The following is a 14,949-nucleotide window of genomic DNA, read 5'->3' on the forward strand; positions in this document are numbered from 1 at the left end:
GGACATCACACAGAATAACCCCGTCAGAGTCCCAGAAGGCCGGCTCCATGACTGTAGCGGCTAAGGATGCGGCTATGAACTTTTTCTTCGGAGGAGAGGTGATGTGGCACCACTCCATGGATTACCGTTTTGTTTCCGATTGGAAGTGAAGAACCCATGTTTCATCACCTGTGAAGGTACTCCACAAAAAATTGCTACTATTAGCCGCGCAATGCGGAAGCAGTTCCTCACAGATTGTCCTTCGTTGCTTGTTATGGTCTTCTGTTAGGAGGCAAGCTATCCAGCGGACACACACCTCTGAGTAATCCAGCTTGTGGATGAGTGTGTGTATGCCAGACACCTCTGCTTGTTACTCGTGTTTAAGTGAACTTTTATTCGAAGGAATTGTATAAAGTTGTGACAGATGCCGAATTGAGTTTCTGTCTGTAATTAAAAGACGGAACGTGTTGGCTCTGTAACTATCCACCATCCACTAGAAGACAAGGAATTAAATCAACCACTGGCTTTCTCCGACGATTATTGCACGTATTTGGAGATATCTAAGAAAAAGAGAGAATGTACAACCATGTCGCTGAACTTCTCATTGTTAAAGTTTCTTAAGTTGTATGTTTCAAATCACAGTCGAAGGTAAGATGTAGTCTCACCGCAGCGAGTAGAACAGCTTTGACCTGACCGCTGTTTGCATGCATGCTATCCGCAGTCCATAATTCTACAACGCGTCTACGCATGTGCAGTTGTGAGGCCCATTGTGCAGAGGCAGTCTTCCACGATCTTTCTGCACGAAGTGAAAATCAGTGCTCATCCGGTGGGCGTGTCACACACCCACCACAGAAGTGTTCACGAATTATATGAAAGATATTCCTTGTGGCCGAAGGAAGGATGTAACAAACAGGATAACAATGAAGACGAAGGCAAATAATAACTGCATTTCATCGCCTAGTTCTCGAATGAGGCTGCTCGCTCTTATCTGTAATATGCTGAATGTACGACGGTTTTCTTGGTTAAAAGAATAAATAAATAAAAATTTAAAGAGGGCCCTCTCAGGTCTTGAGTCATACAGGCCATAAAACGTAAGTACATTGTACTCAGTAGTCCACGTCTACGTCTACATGGTTACTCTGTAATTCACACTTAAGTGCCTGGCAGAGGGTTCATCGAACCATTTTCATACTACTTCTCTACCATTTCACTCTCGAATGGCATGGGAAAAAGGAACACCTAAATCTTTCTGTTCGAGCTCTGATTTCTCTTATTTTATTATGATGATCATTTCTCCCTATGTAAATGGGTGTCAACAAAATATTTACGCATTCGGAAGAGAAAGTTGGTGATTGAAATTTCGTAAATAGATCTCGTCCCAAAGAAAACCGCCTTTGTTTCAGTGACTGTCGCCCCAACTCGCGTATCATACCAGTGACACTCTCACCCTTATTGCGTGATACAAAACGAGCTGCCCTTCTTTGCACTTTTTCGATGTCCTCCGTCAATCTTACCTGTTGAGGATCCCATACCGTGCAGCAATATTCCAGCAGAGGACAGACAAGTGTAATGTAGACTGTCTCTTTAGTGGGTTTGTCGCATATTCTAAGTGTCCTGCCAACAAAGCGCAGTCATTGTTTCGCCTTCCCCACAGTATTATTTATGTGATCTTCCCAATTTAAGTTGTTCGTAATCGTAATTCCTAGGTATTTCCTGGAATTGACAGCCCTTAGATTTGTACGATTTATCGTATACCCAAAATTTATCGGATTTCTTTTAGTACTTATGTGGATGACCTCGCATTTTTCTTTGTTTAGTGCTAATTTCCACTTTTCGCACCATACAGAAATTCTCTCTAGATAATTTTGTAATTGGAATTGATTGTCTGATGATTTTACTAGACGGTAAATTACAGCGTCATCTGCAAACAATCATTTATATAAATCGGGAACAGCAGAGGGCCTATGACACTACCTTGCGGAACGCCAGATATCACTTCTGTTCTACTCGATAATTTACCGTCTATCACTACCAACTGTGACCTCTCTGAGAGGAAATCACGAATACAGTCACACAACTGAGACGATACTCCGATTTGATTAATAGTGGCTTGTGAGGAACAGTATCAAAAGCCTTCTGGAAATCTAGGAATATGGAATCGTTCAGAGATCCCTTGTCGACAACACGCATTACTTCATGGGAATAAAGAGCTAGCTGTGCTGCACAGGAACGATATTTTCTGAATCCGTGTTGGTTATGTATCAATAAGTCGTTTTCTTCAAGGTGATTCATAATGTTCCGAGTACAGCATATGCTCCAAAATCCTACAGCAAATTGAGAACAGTGATATGGGTCTGTAATTCAGTGGGTTACACCTATTTCCTTTCTTGAATATTGGTGTGACCTGTGCTACTTTCCAGTCTTTAGGAACAGACCTTTCGTCAATGTGTATGATGGCTAAGAAAAGCGCTATTGTGTCTGCATACTCTGAGAGGAACTTGATTGGCATACCATCTGGACCGGAAGACTTGCCTTTTTTTAATGATTTGAGTTGTTTCGCAAAACTTAAGATATCTACTTTTATGTCACTCATGGTAACAGCTGTTCTGGTTTCGAATTCTGGAATATTTACTTCGTCTTCTTTCGTGAAGGAATTACGGAAAATTGTATTTAGTAACTCCTCTTTACTGGCACCATCATCGGTTACATTTCCATCGCTGTCGCGCAGTGACGGTATTGACTGTTTGTTACCACTGGTGTACTTTACATACGACCAGAATCTCTTTGGGTTTTTATCATATTTTGAGACAATGTTTCATTGTGGAAACTATTAAAAGCCTCTCGCATTGACGTCCGCACTAAATCTCGAATAGCCAGTCTTGGGGATTTTGCGCTCTTCTGAATTTGGCATGCTTTTTTCGTTGCTTCTGCCACAGTGTTCTGACATGTTTTGTGTACCATGGTGGATCAGTCCCGTCTCTTACTAACTTACGCGGTATGAATCTACCTATTGCTGTCGATACTGTACCTTTGAATTTGAGCCATATCTGGTCTACACTTACATAATTAGCTTGGAAGGAATGGAGACTCACTCTTAGGAAGGCATCAAGCGAATTTTTATCTGCTGCTTTAAATAGATGTGTATTGCGTTTATTTGTAGTGGGTTTGGTTGATGTGGTTCTGAGCCTCGCTACAATGACCCTGTGTTCATTAATCCCTGTATCCGTCATGACGCTCTCTATTAGAACAGGAGTATTTGTGGCTAAGAGGTCAAGTGTGTTTTCGCAACCATTTACAATTCGTGTGGGCTCATGAAGTAACTGTTCAAAGTAATTCTCAGAGAAAGCATTTAATAAAATTTCGGAAGATGTTTTCTGTCTACCACCGGCTTTGAACTTGTATTTTCGCAAACAAATCGAGGGTAGATTGAAGTCTCCACCAATTATAACTGTATGAGTGGGGTACTTATTTGTAAAGAGATTAAAGTTTTCTTTGAACCGTTCAGCTTCTATATCATCTGAATCGGGAGGGGGTGGGGGGGGGGTCGGTAGAAGGACCCAATTATTATTGTGGTACGGCTGTTGAATATAACCTCTACCCACAGTAATTCGCAGGAACTTTTTTAACTTCACAACAAGATAAACTACTACCAACAGACACAAACACACCACCACCTACTTTATTTAATCCAACCTATCTGAGCACGGTTTGCGCCTCTGTAAAAATTTCCGCAGAATTTATCTCCGGCTTTATCCAGCTTTCTGTTCCTATAACGTACATGTGTGCATGTGTCGTATAATAATGGATTAACAACTGATATTTATGTGGCATTTCCTCATATCTCCTAATTGTTTTGACTTACTTCACAAGTCGGTGAAAGTAAGCAAATAAAAACGCTGTCTGAACAATGAATATTGCAGAGTTAGTGTTTTTCGTGATTATTGTTTGTATTTTTCCTTCCCTTTACGAAGAATGAAACGTTAGTTTTTCACTGGACATTAACACGCCACTCTGTATTTAGATATTTCGCATATTATCAGAAGATTACATGGGCAAATTACACAATATGAATAATTAACGCGAAGTAAATTTTCGATTTCTATTGCTAGATAGGTCTGTGTTGTTGACAGTAAACAAACTTGTTCAGGGGAATTTTTGTCATTATAGAATGCATCATCAATATACCGTGCAAAAGAAAATCGGCACTCATGGCTATAAAAATGAAATGGATACAAACAGAATTCTCGCTGGCAAATAGTTTTAGTGAAAGACGCCTTTGTTATTGTATGGGTATGAAAGAATGGCAATGTATTGTTCTTGAGTCTTACGTTGCATTAGTAGCCCTATTGGAAGCGTCTCTCACCCTGAAGCGTGGTGTAGATTCAACCGTTTCATTTCCTTTCCTAGTAGCGACAAGTGTATACTTTGGTCTACACTCTGGGGTCTCGACACGTATTCTTTCTCATCCGGCCACGTCTTTCTATATTCAAGTCTTGAAAATCACGCGACTTTGATAATCCTCCATTACTTATTTCCAATTCATAAGATAGTTCAGACGATTACGGATTCCAAATAACCATACATACATAATGTGTGATCCAAATTTGTTGGCTTCTTCAGTCTGACATCCGGAGCATACTCGAGTGTAGCACTTTAGTAAATGACAGTTATTCATAACTTCGTTGCAGACAGTCACCCTATTGCCAAAAGAGTTTGTAAATTGCTGCTAAGTATTCCGCCGTATTTCGACTTAGTAATTTTCCTTTGGTTCCTTTCTCAGAGTATGTTGTTCACAAACAAGAAATCGACCTCACTCGAATGGGTCCTTGAAACATGTGCGAGTTACAGATCCATACATTCTGAATGATTTCACCCATCTCGTGGTCTGAAAAAAGCACGTGGCTTAAAACACTAGTTTCCACTCTACAATAACTTTCTTTGCAGTGACCGATGAGGGAAGTCTGCCTGAGTGGGAATCGCCATTTGGATCTCTTTCTATTTGATTCACGTAGTCAATCTTTGCTAACGACTAGAGATATATTCTCCAACTCCTCTTGACTTTTGTGAACATATCTTGATGCTGACTGCTTAAAATCCACGGCAAATGTGTAAGAAGAGCTCAAGTTTTGAGCTACAGTGCATGCATTGGAAGCTGTAAACACGTCCAAAAGTAGGTTGCGATTGCCCACGTGCAGCCTCACATCGCAAAACCTGCCTATGCTTTATAGTCGGTGTGCTACCTGGTGTAAGAATACACCCATAAAGTCATACGTGAATATCTTCCGTCGTTCGCTCTGTTGGTATGTAACCAAACGTAACCTTTTCAGCAGTGTTTATCTTTAAACTTCCTTTTGTTGTCCACACCAGACCTTTCCTGTCTGTAAGACTTTATCCTTCACTTCTATCAATTGTAATCGTGTTTCTCCCCTGGGTCTACAGCTTTCAACTATATCTCATAAATATGTTCCCCAGTTTGGGCAACATTCATTCACCTTGTTTTTCTGCCCTGTGCGTCTCTATGTACAGATAGAGTATCATTTTGTTTGTTGATTTGAGCAATTTACGCATTGTTTTTTCCAGAATTTTGTCTTATCAGTCGTGCTACCAACAACGTTCATCTCAGCTGCTTGGATTCTATTTCCATCTTCCAGATCCATGATCCATGTTCCACAAAGAAGGAAATAAAATTAGAATTAGACTTCCCATCGACGGAAAGGCCATAATATAGGTAGCCAAACCTTGGTCAGTTGGACAGTAGAAAGCGGGGGAAGTACATAGGCTCTTGCTTACTCCAAGAAACCATCCCGCCACTGCGTAAATGATCTAGGGAAACCATGGTAAGATTTACATCTGGATGGTCGGACGGGTTTTCGAAACAGCTCCTCCCAGGCAGGATTCCAGTTTCTTAGACAGTGCATCATCTCGGTGGATGTCGACATTGGGATGAAATATGTGTGACAGATGACTTGTTTACACTTAACTGATACTTTCGTGTTATAAAAATGATTTTCAATACAGTGTAGATCCTTTCGTCAACGGCCCTGCCACAGTGGTAACACCGGGTTGTGTCAGATAAACGAAACCAATCACTGTCGGGCTTGGCTTGACCTTGGAGGGATGACCGTCGAGGTCTGCCGAGCGCTGTTGGCACGCTGCGTGCACTCAGGCCTTCTGAAGTTTCATTGAGAAGCAGCGGCTCCGGTCACGAAAACTGACAGCTGCCAGGAGAGCGGTGTGCTGACCACATGGTCCTCCGTACCCGAATCCAGTGACGCCTATTAACTGAGAATGGCACGGCGGTCGGTCGGTACTGTTGGCCCTTCCGAGGCTTGTTGGGACGTAGCTTATGTTTCACTAACTGTGACACAGTTTGTGAATTCAAGAGGAGAACCTTATGCTGGTACAATATTTCGCCGTTATTTAAAATTTTTAGTCATCATGAGCTGTTACTCTTCTGACAAAGTGGGTAAAGCCGGCCGTCCACGTATTCGCAACACCGTTCCGTCGTTTTTATCTTGAGTCCAAATTCTCTTGGTGGCTCTGGTCAAACATCAAATGTCTGGCCACTAATTTCTATACGGAAAATCCATGTTCGTCAAATTGATATCAGCATTAGCCCGTCGGTTTTGTATACACCGAGAAAGGTGGCCCGTCGGTTTTGTATACACCGAGAAAGGTGGCACAGTGGTGAGAGACTGGACTCGCAGTCGGAAGGACGCCGATTCATATCCCCGTCCGGCCACTCAGATTTAAGTTTCCCTGATATCCCTAAAGCACACAAGGCGAATGCCACGATGATTCCTTTGAAAGAGCACGACCGATTCCTTCCCTAGTTCGAGCTTGTGCTCCGCCTGTAATGACCTCTTTGTCGACGGGACATTAAACCATAATCTTCGTTGTTTTTCTTCTGCCCCCTTCTACATAGTAAGGGTAGAGACATCCGGGCCGCCCTAATGGAAAGAAGAGAGATACGTTTCCCACAACTGGAGAGCTTTTCGCCAGGAGAAACATTACTGACAGCTCCTGCGACCTCGTAACTAAAAGTAGCATACCGGCTGCTTTTAGTGAATTGAAACGTTTTGAACGAAATGGCGTACGTTTCATCGGGGCCATTAGCTGAATCTGTCGCGTGGACCAGCCTGTGCTGCCGCCATCACGAAACTTGGCACCGGCGGAGACGTGTCACGAGCGTTTTCCAACACCTGGGGCAGGTGGGCGGCAGCGCCTCAAGTACGCGTAAAAATGAAGTGGGGCCAAGGCGAAAACTGTTCTCGCTTTTCGGCCTCTGCTTCGTGTGCAAATAGCAAAGGGAAAATAAGCAGAGGCATCACTCGCTAATGACAGCAATTGCAAGGTATTGTGGCAGTGGGTCGGCGTTCTACTTGGCAAATAACGCTTTTCGCCTGCCTAAATCACGGCCAGCGCAGTAAATGTCGACTGCAGATTAAGAGCTCACTGGTTGAGACACAACGTCATACTAGCGCACTCCGGCCTCAGGACTTTCATGTGCACCGGTAGATATATTGTACTTCGTCTCTCTGTTGACTCCTACCACTGAACGATATAATAAATTAGTTTACTGTATTATTTCGCACCCCCCCCCCCCCCCCCAAAAAAAAAAAAAAAAAAAGTCACCGCTTGTGCGGCAAGGCAACAGACTAGGCTAGGCGCAAATTGAGACGCAATAGCGCGTGTGGCGCGACGCAGCGCAGCGCGCGTTTTTGTAACTCCACAGGTTCAAATGGGACCGCGCAAATTGGAACGCGACGCGACTGGGACGCGACACGCGCCTGCGCCGGGTCGCGCGGCGTTGTGGTTGTGGCACAGTTTCTCGCGTCGCGCGTGTCTCGCCAGCACCGTGGGAAATTTGAGGCGGGGAGAGGAAAAGTAGCCCGGCCATATGCTCACATCGGCACGACGCATATGAGCAGTGGTAGTATTGGCCTATACGATAAATATTGCCTTACTGTATACTAAATTTTATTGCCTTTGGATAGTGTTTCGTTTTTCGCCATTTAAACGCTCCAGCTTTCTTCGTTAGTATATTGTACTTTTCTGTTATTTATATCTGTATAGTTTTGTTCTGTTTTGTTTTCTTCTGTCCGAAAAATGCATACTTCAGTAACTGGTGAGCCATTGGCCGCTGGAATTGTATCGTATGCCTCCGCGATGATTTCAGATCGCAAGAAGGGACAGAGAGTAATGAATAAGGAAGCAACGAATATTATAAAATTATGTGATTAAGAAGCAAGGCAGGAAAGTAAAACAAGGTTATCTTCTCGATGCCTAGTATGTTGGCGTATTTGTACGGTCTGTTACAAAAATTTGGAAAGGGATCATTTCTACAGGTGTGATGCCTTTGTGCTCCTGGTAAAAAGCGTCCAAAATCTGAAGTATGGAGGTCTCACTGTGATTACTTGGATACGGATGTAATAATGTAATACGACACACTGAACTACATGCATGTGAACATCACATTTCCACTGCAAGCTAGAAACAGTCGAAAAACAGCCACAAATAACTATGTTGTAATTGGTTCGCCGTGATGAGAAAAAGCATTTCAATTGTTGCATGCACATTATCAGCATTAATAAACTAATTATACTACAGGGTACACAAATGAAGAAAATGGTCGGTATTATTACGAAAGTAGGAATATCCTAAAAGAGTGTCGTGATTAGATATATTTAATTTGTTGAAATGTACTGCTAACAAAGGCAGATCTACTTTCATGACAGTGTTTTTCGAACTCCAGCTCACAAGGCACACATGGCTAGCTTGTGCATTCCTGCCACGCGCATTATCCTCCGCTGCTGACAATGCACTGACCATTGTGTTTTGCGACAGATCAATTGTGTATTTTTCTCAATAACAACCATTTTATTCGCGATCACACTTTGTCAGTTTGACAAGTCGTAGATGAGTAACCAGTATCTGGCATGTGCCTATCATTCCGCCTGAAAGAACGCTCGTCATTATTTTAATGTTGCTCAGATCAGATGAAGGAATAAAATCCTTTGGTAAGTTTCCATTCCAGTCGCTCAGTGTTAAAAATACGATGGGTTACGGGGATTCCACCAAAATTCCAACAGAATTGGCAATCTATTTTTGTGTGAGTTGCTAACCTTTTCTTATTCGAAAAAGCATCACCGTTTATGAGTAACGGCCACATTTCTCTTGGTGACTGGTTGAATTGTGCTTCCTTTGTCACAGTGTAATTTGCCAAACTCATCTCACAGCAGCTATTGCGACAGAATTCCGAAATGGAGTGCCTCATTAAATAAGTAATTGGCAATCGCAGAGCTCAATAGCTTACGAAAAACCTCATTGTGTCTGTTTGTAGTAACATAAAAGAAGAAATTTCATGTTTATTTTCATACTAGGAAGCTCTTATTTCGCTAGCTGTCGATAACTCTTAAAAAACTAGTCCCTGGAATGAAATAAAAAACAGGGGAAGTACTGATATATCGCCATAGATAAGAATTGACAAAACACTCTCCTCCTTGTGTGCTATCATTCTCCAAACTTTCGATACGATGTCTCGAGCGGTTTAGGAGATATGAGAGATGTTGCTGGTATTTCATTCTCGCGGGCGTGAGATCGGAAGTTAGCGCGCTACATAGGCTCTATTTTCTCGAGGTCGGAGGCAGATAGAGACCTCCTCCCAAGTCTAAAGAAAAGTTCAACATGTTATCTAAATTTCATACGCAGGTGTAATATACACCAAACGCAAAAGCATAGCGGCCCCTATTTTTCATTGCAAATTTTCGAATTTTGCGTAGCGTCTTACTAAAATGTGTACATCACAATAAGAACGGTCATTAGCGAGATTATGGGCACTTCGCCACGCAGCTGTCATACAACGCTACAAGTAAGGCAAAAATCAAATATTTTCAGTGAATAGTTTCTGTAAAATCGTTTGAGAAAGATAACAGATTGCGCGCGCTACTATTCTGTCAAAGCAGAGCGTCGCCAGTCGGCGCGTGCGAAATATGGTGTACGCGTCGCAATATGCGTTGGACCCACACGACTTGCGCGGAAGGTGCGTTTCGCGCTGTGGTGTCGTGTCACGACACACGTGCTATACGCGTCTCAATTTGCGCCTAGCCAAGAACGAACCGTTGTGACGGTTTGCTCCGATTCGTTTTGATGTCAATACGGAAGGTATGCAACCCTGTAGCCATCTTTGTACTGCGGATGGACGACCTGAGCCTGATAACATTCCTGCGCATGTGCTACGTTCTATCACACAGCACCTGTACACATCCTGCTGTGGATCTTGTGTGGTCTGCCAGTGTAGTAATGTTGACAGCAGGGCGACGTGTATCGGTACACAGATGCGAAAATGACCGACTTGATGTCTGCATATGGCAAAGCGTATAGCAGTGGGAGAGCTGCTGCAAGACTGTGAGCGGAACGTTTTCCACGTTCGCTGCCATCGATAGACGCTTCAGAGAAGCCGTAAAGATACCAGTCTACTGTTTGCCCTCTGCCAGGTGCCGAAACGTGATGCGGGTCGCCCACGTTCGGCTCGAATACCACAGTTGGAGGAGGGTATGGCGTGTTGTCTATGAATATCGACTGTATCCATACCATCTTCAGAAAGTACACGAAATTACGGAACGAGTACTACCCGCCACGGGTAGAGTTATGGACGTGGTATTTACAACAATGGTTACACCAGCCGCAAACCCCGAGCTTGGTGCTATTCACGGAAGAATGCACGTTCACCAGAGAAGGCATATTAAATTTGCACACCATGCATGTTTGGGCGGACGAAAATCCGCGTATGCAGGTGGTTCAAAATCACAAACACTTGGTCGGTATGAACATCTCAGCCGGGACAGTTCGTGACCATATCATTGGGCTATATCTACTGCCAAACAAAGTAGCAGGACCGATCGACCTCACATTCATTAAAGATATTTTGCTTACCCTGTCGGATGTAGTACCACTAAATGTTCGGATGGATATGTGGCTGCAACACGACGGAGCTCTAGCACATTTTGATATGGATGTGCGGAATCAACTCAGCTCACATATCCCAATTGATGGATTGGTAGAGGTGGACCACTTCCGTGGCCAGCACAGTCGCCAGATGTGACACCTCTCGACTGTTTTCTGTGGGAAAGTATGAAGTGTATGGTGTATGGCACATTTTTAACTTCAGCCGAGGATCGTATTGCTCGAGTCCACGGAGCGACTGAAATACTTCAAAGACAACCGCACGTATTGGGTCATGTGCATAAGGCTCAGTATCGCCGAAGTAGGCTCTGTATTGACGTTGGAAGTACTCAGTTCGAAGCCCGTTTATAATGTAGATAGATGATGATGATGATGATTGGATTGTAGGGGGGGGGGGGGGGGCGCTCAACTGCGCGGTTATCAGTGCCCGAACAAATTCCCAACCTTTGTTCAGTCCCATCTCGCCACTTGCTTGAATGATGATGAAATGATGAGGACAACACAAACACCCAGTAATCTCGAGGCAGCTGAAAATCCCTGACCGCGCCGGGAATCGAACCGCGAGACCACGACATGCAGATAATGTAGACAGTGCGATGTGCCGCTCATGTTGGGTTTATTGGCGTAATGTGGAACGCGCTCCCTTCTCAGACTTCAACTCTGTCTAGCGCCCAAGCTGTGCGTTTCCGGATATGGGTTCCTTCTTGAAAACCGATCAGCGTGCCTTCTCGCACAACATACCAAGCGTTGATTTTTGACACCCTTTATACAATGTATCTTTAGATTATAGCATCTGATGTATGTCGACACATGGTAACTCTATCGGATCTCGATGTAAATTCGTAACGAGGGGTTGTAGCAAAGGCAAATAAAACGTATAAAATTATAACTGTCAATGTCTTTACTTTCATATCAGACATTTCCAATTCTTGGGTTAGAGGATCATTTCAAGTCGCTTCAAATTTCCATAGTGTAATATCAGTAATGTTATAGTATTTAAGATTATTTGTGTTGTGCCTTTACGTACAATGATATGCCTAGAGTTAAACAGTTTTGTTTCTATTTTTTCTTTTTATTTATTTTTTCTTTTTGTTTTCTTTTGCTGTATTCTGGAGTATGAGATAGGTCTGTGTTGCAGATGTGCGATATTGATTCCGTGTAACCAATTGTTACAGGGACGACCTCACTTTTCTCTTGCCACACGATCTCTGTTTAATATCTAGCTAGGGGGCGCAATGGTTAAGACACTTGACTCGCGTTTGGGAGCATCTGGCTTCGAATACCTCCCTGCCAACTTGATTTAGATTTTCCGTGGTTCTTCTACATCAGGGCTTAACAACTCGCCGGTTTTGTGCGCGAGTACTCGCGTCTGCTCAGGCACGTGCTCGCGAGCAGGTGCAAGGTCACGGAGTAGGGAGGGAGGGGAGGGAGGGGAAATGCGCGCGCACGTTTGAATGTGACCTCGCGTTGTTACAAGGGAACCTCCCCATCGCACCCCCCTCAGATTTAGTTATAAGTTGGCACAGTGGATAGGCCTTGAAAAACTGAACACAGATCAATCGAGAAAACAGGAAGAAGTTGTGTGGAACTACGAAAAAAATTAATAAAATATACAAACTGAGTGGTCCATGCGCAACATAAGCAACATCAAGGAGAACGTGAGCACAGGAGCGCAGAGGTCCCGTGGTTAGCGTCAGTAGCTGCGGCACGGGAGGTCCTTGGTTCAAGTCTTCCCTCGACTGAAAATTTTACTTTCTTTATTTTTGCAAAGTTATGATCTGTCCGTTCGTTCATTGACGTCTCTGTTCACTGTAATAAGTTTAGTGTCTGTGTTTTACGACCGCACCGCAAAATCGTGCGATTAGTAGACGAAAGGACGTGCCTCTCCAATGGGAGCCGAAAACATTTGATCGCAAGGTCATAGGTCAACCGATTCCTCCACAGGAAAACACGTCCGATGTATTCTATACGAGACTGGTGACGGCATGTGCGTCACATGACAGGAATATGTTGTCGGCCCACCTAACTTGTACACTTAGCGAATGGGTAATAAGATTCTTGTACCTTGCCCGATTTAGGTTTTCTTGTGGATGTGATAATCACTCCCAAAAAAGTGATGAAAACATAAGAGTTTGTCACATAAACTGAAAGTAAAAAATTAAATTTTTCACTTGAGGGAAGACTTGAACCTAGGTCCTCTCGTTTCGCAGTTGCTCTCGATAACCACGGGACCACGGCGCTCCTTAACTCCCATTGTCCTTGTTGTTGCCTATCTTCGAATGGACTACTCAGTTTGTATATTTTATTAATTTTTTTCATAGTTCCACACAACTTCTTCCTGTTTTCTCGATTGATCTATGTTCAGTTTTTCAAGGGCTATCCACTGTGCCAACTTATAACTAAATCTGAGGTGGGTGTGATGGGGAGGTTCCCTTGTTAGCAGATTTAACTAGCCATCTGAATGCTTTGAACATTTTACTACAAGGTAAAGATTTGCTAATTACTCATTTCATAGATCGAATACGAGCTTTTAAAATGAAATTGACACTTTGGGTGAGTCAGCTGGAAACAGGAAACCTAGCTCAAAAATGGTTCAAATGGCTCTGAGCACTATGGGACTCAACTGCTGAGGTCATTGGTCCCCTAGAACTTAGAACTAGTTAAACCTAACTAACCTAAGGACATCACAAACATCCATGCCCGAGGCAGGATTCGAACCTGCGACCGTAGCGAAACCTAGCTCATTTTCCTAAATTATCATCCATGCAAGATGTTCACAAAGACTGTGAACGTTATTCACATAGTTTAGTTGATCAGCGCTTTCAAGATCTGACAGCACTAGACAGTGATTTTGATCTGTTCTCTCCATATTCAGCGAATATTTAAGAGATTCGTCCTGAGCTGCAGCAAGAAATTATTGATCTGCGGTGTGACAGAGAATACAGAGACAAATTTCAGAACAAGAAAAACATTTTGGAATTCTACAGGCACTTCCCTGAGTATAGATTTCCTCGTTTGCACAAACACTGGTGGCTACAATAATATCAATGTTCGGTTCCACGTAGGTTTGTGAACAACTGTTCTCTGCAATGAAATGTAACAAGACGCGCCTGAGAAACGCATTGTCTGATCGAAATTTAAACTGCACGCTGCGCCTAAAATGTACAAGAACAATTACTCCGAACATAGACGCAATTGTAAAGGGCAAAAAGTACAAGATAACCGAGAATCCCACACTTCAGTGACACCTTTTATTGTGTAACAGTTCACAAATTAATGCGAATGTAGAGGCATACACTAAGCTAATAAAATTATGTGGCACGTGTACATTCTCCTTTGTTTCATTTGTCGCAGTAATAATTCGTGAGTGGTATCCCTGCAGGTGGCCGCGGATTTACATTGACTCGCGGCAGCTGTTGTGTGCCCCACGTGACTTTCCCCATTCTCCGCTCTGGTCCGGTAGTGGGGGTAGCGTGCTCGCGATGCTCTGTGCTCGCACCTTGCTCACAGCTTGCTCCGCGAGCACGTATGTTGTGAAGCTCTGTTCTAGATCGTTTAACTTGAAACGTGCGATGGCTTTTTTTGAGGTGACAGCCGATTAATTCTCTCTTACCTCTATCCAAACTCACGCTCAGTCTCTAACGACCATTTCATCGGCTTGATTTTCCCTTCTACGTTCACTTCCCTGTATTTCTATTTCACTTGAGTCGCTTGAACACTGATGAGCTTATCACATGAGGCGCACACATCGTAAATTCAAGCGCTGGCACGCCAGTCGGGAATGATAGAGCAGAGAGGGCTGTAACAAGACGTCAGCCAATTGCACGCTGACCGACGCCTCTCCAAGACGACACCGCGAAAGCAGCGGCGTCTATGTGAAGATAACGTAAGCGACGCGCCCGACTGGCCGCGGCCCATTCGAAGAGAGGCTTCAAGACTGTTGTTGTTGTTGTTGTGGTCTTCAGTCCTGAGACTGGTTTGATGCAGCTCTCCATGCTACTCTAT

The 14,949-nt window shown here is 43.5% G+C and overlaps 1 pseudogene; it reads left to right on the forward strand.

Moving 5' to 3' along the window:
• The first annotated feature begins 7,067 nt into the window (after positions 1-7,067).
• The window catches only part of LOC124556113, a 126,003-nt pseudogene continuing 118,121 nt past the window's right edge, over positions 7,068-14,949 (forward strand).

The sequence above is a fragment of the Schistocerca americana genome, chromosome X, assembly GCF_021461395.2.
Source record: "Schistocerca americana isolate TAMUIC-IGC-003095 chromosome X, iqSchAmer2.1, whole genome shotgun sequence".
In the NCBI taxonomy this organism is placed as follows: Eukaryota; Metazoa; Arthropoda; class Insecta; order Orthoptera; family Acrididae; genus Schistocerca; species Schistocerca americana.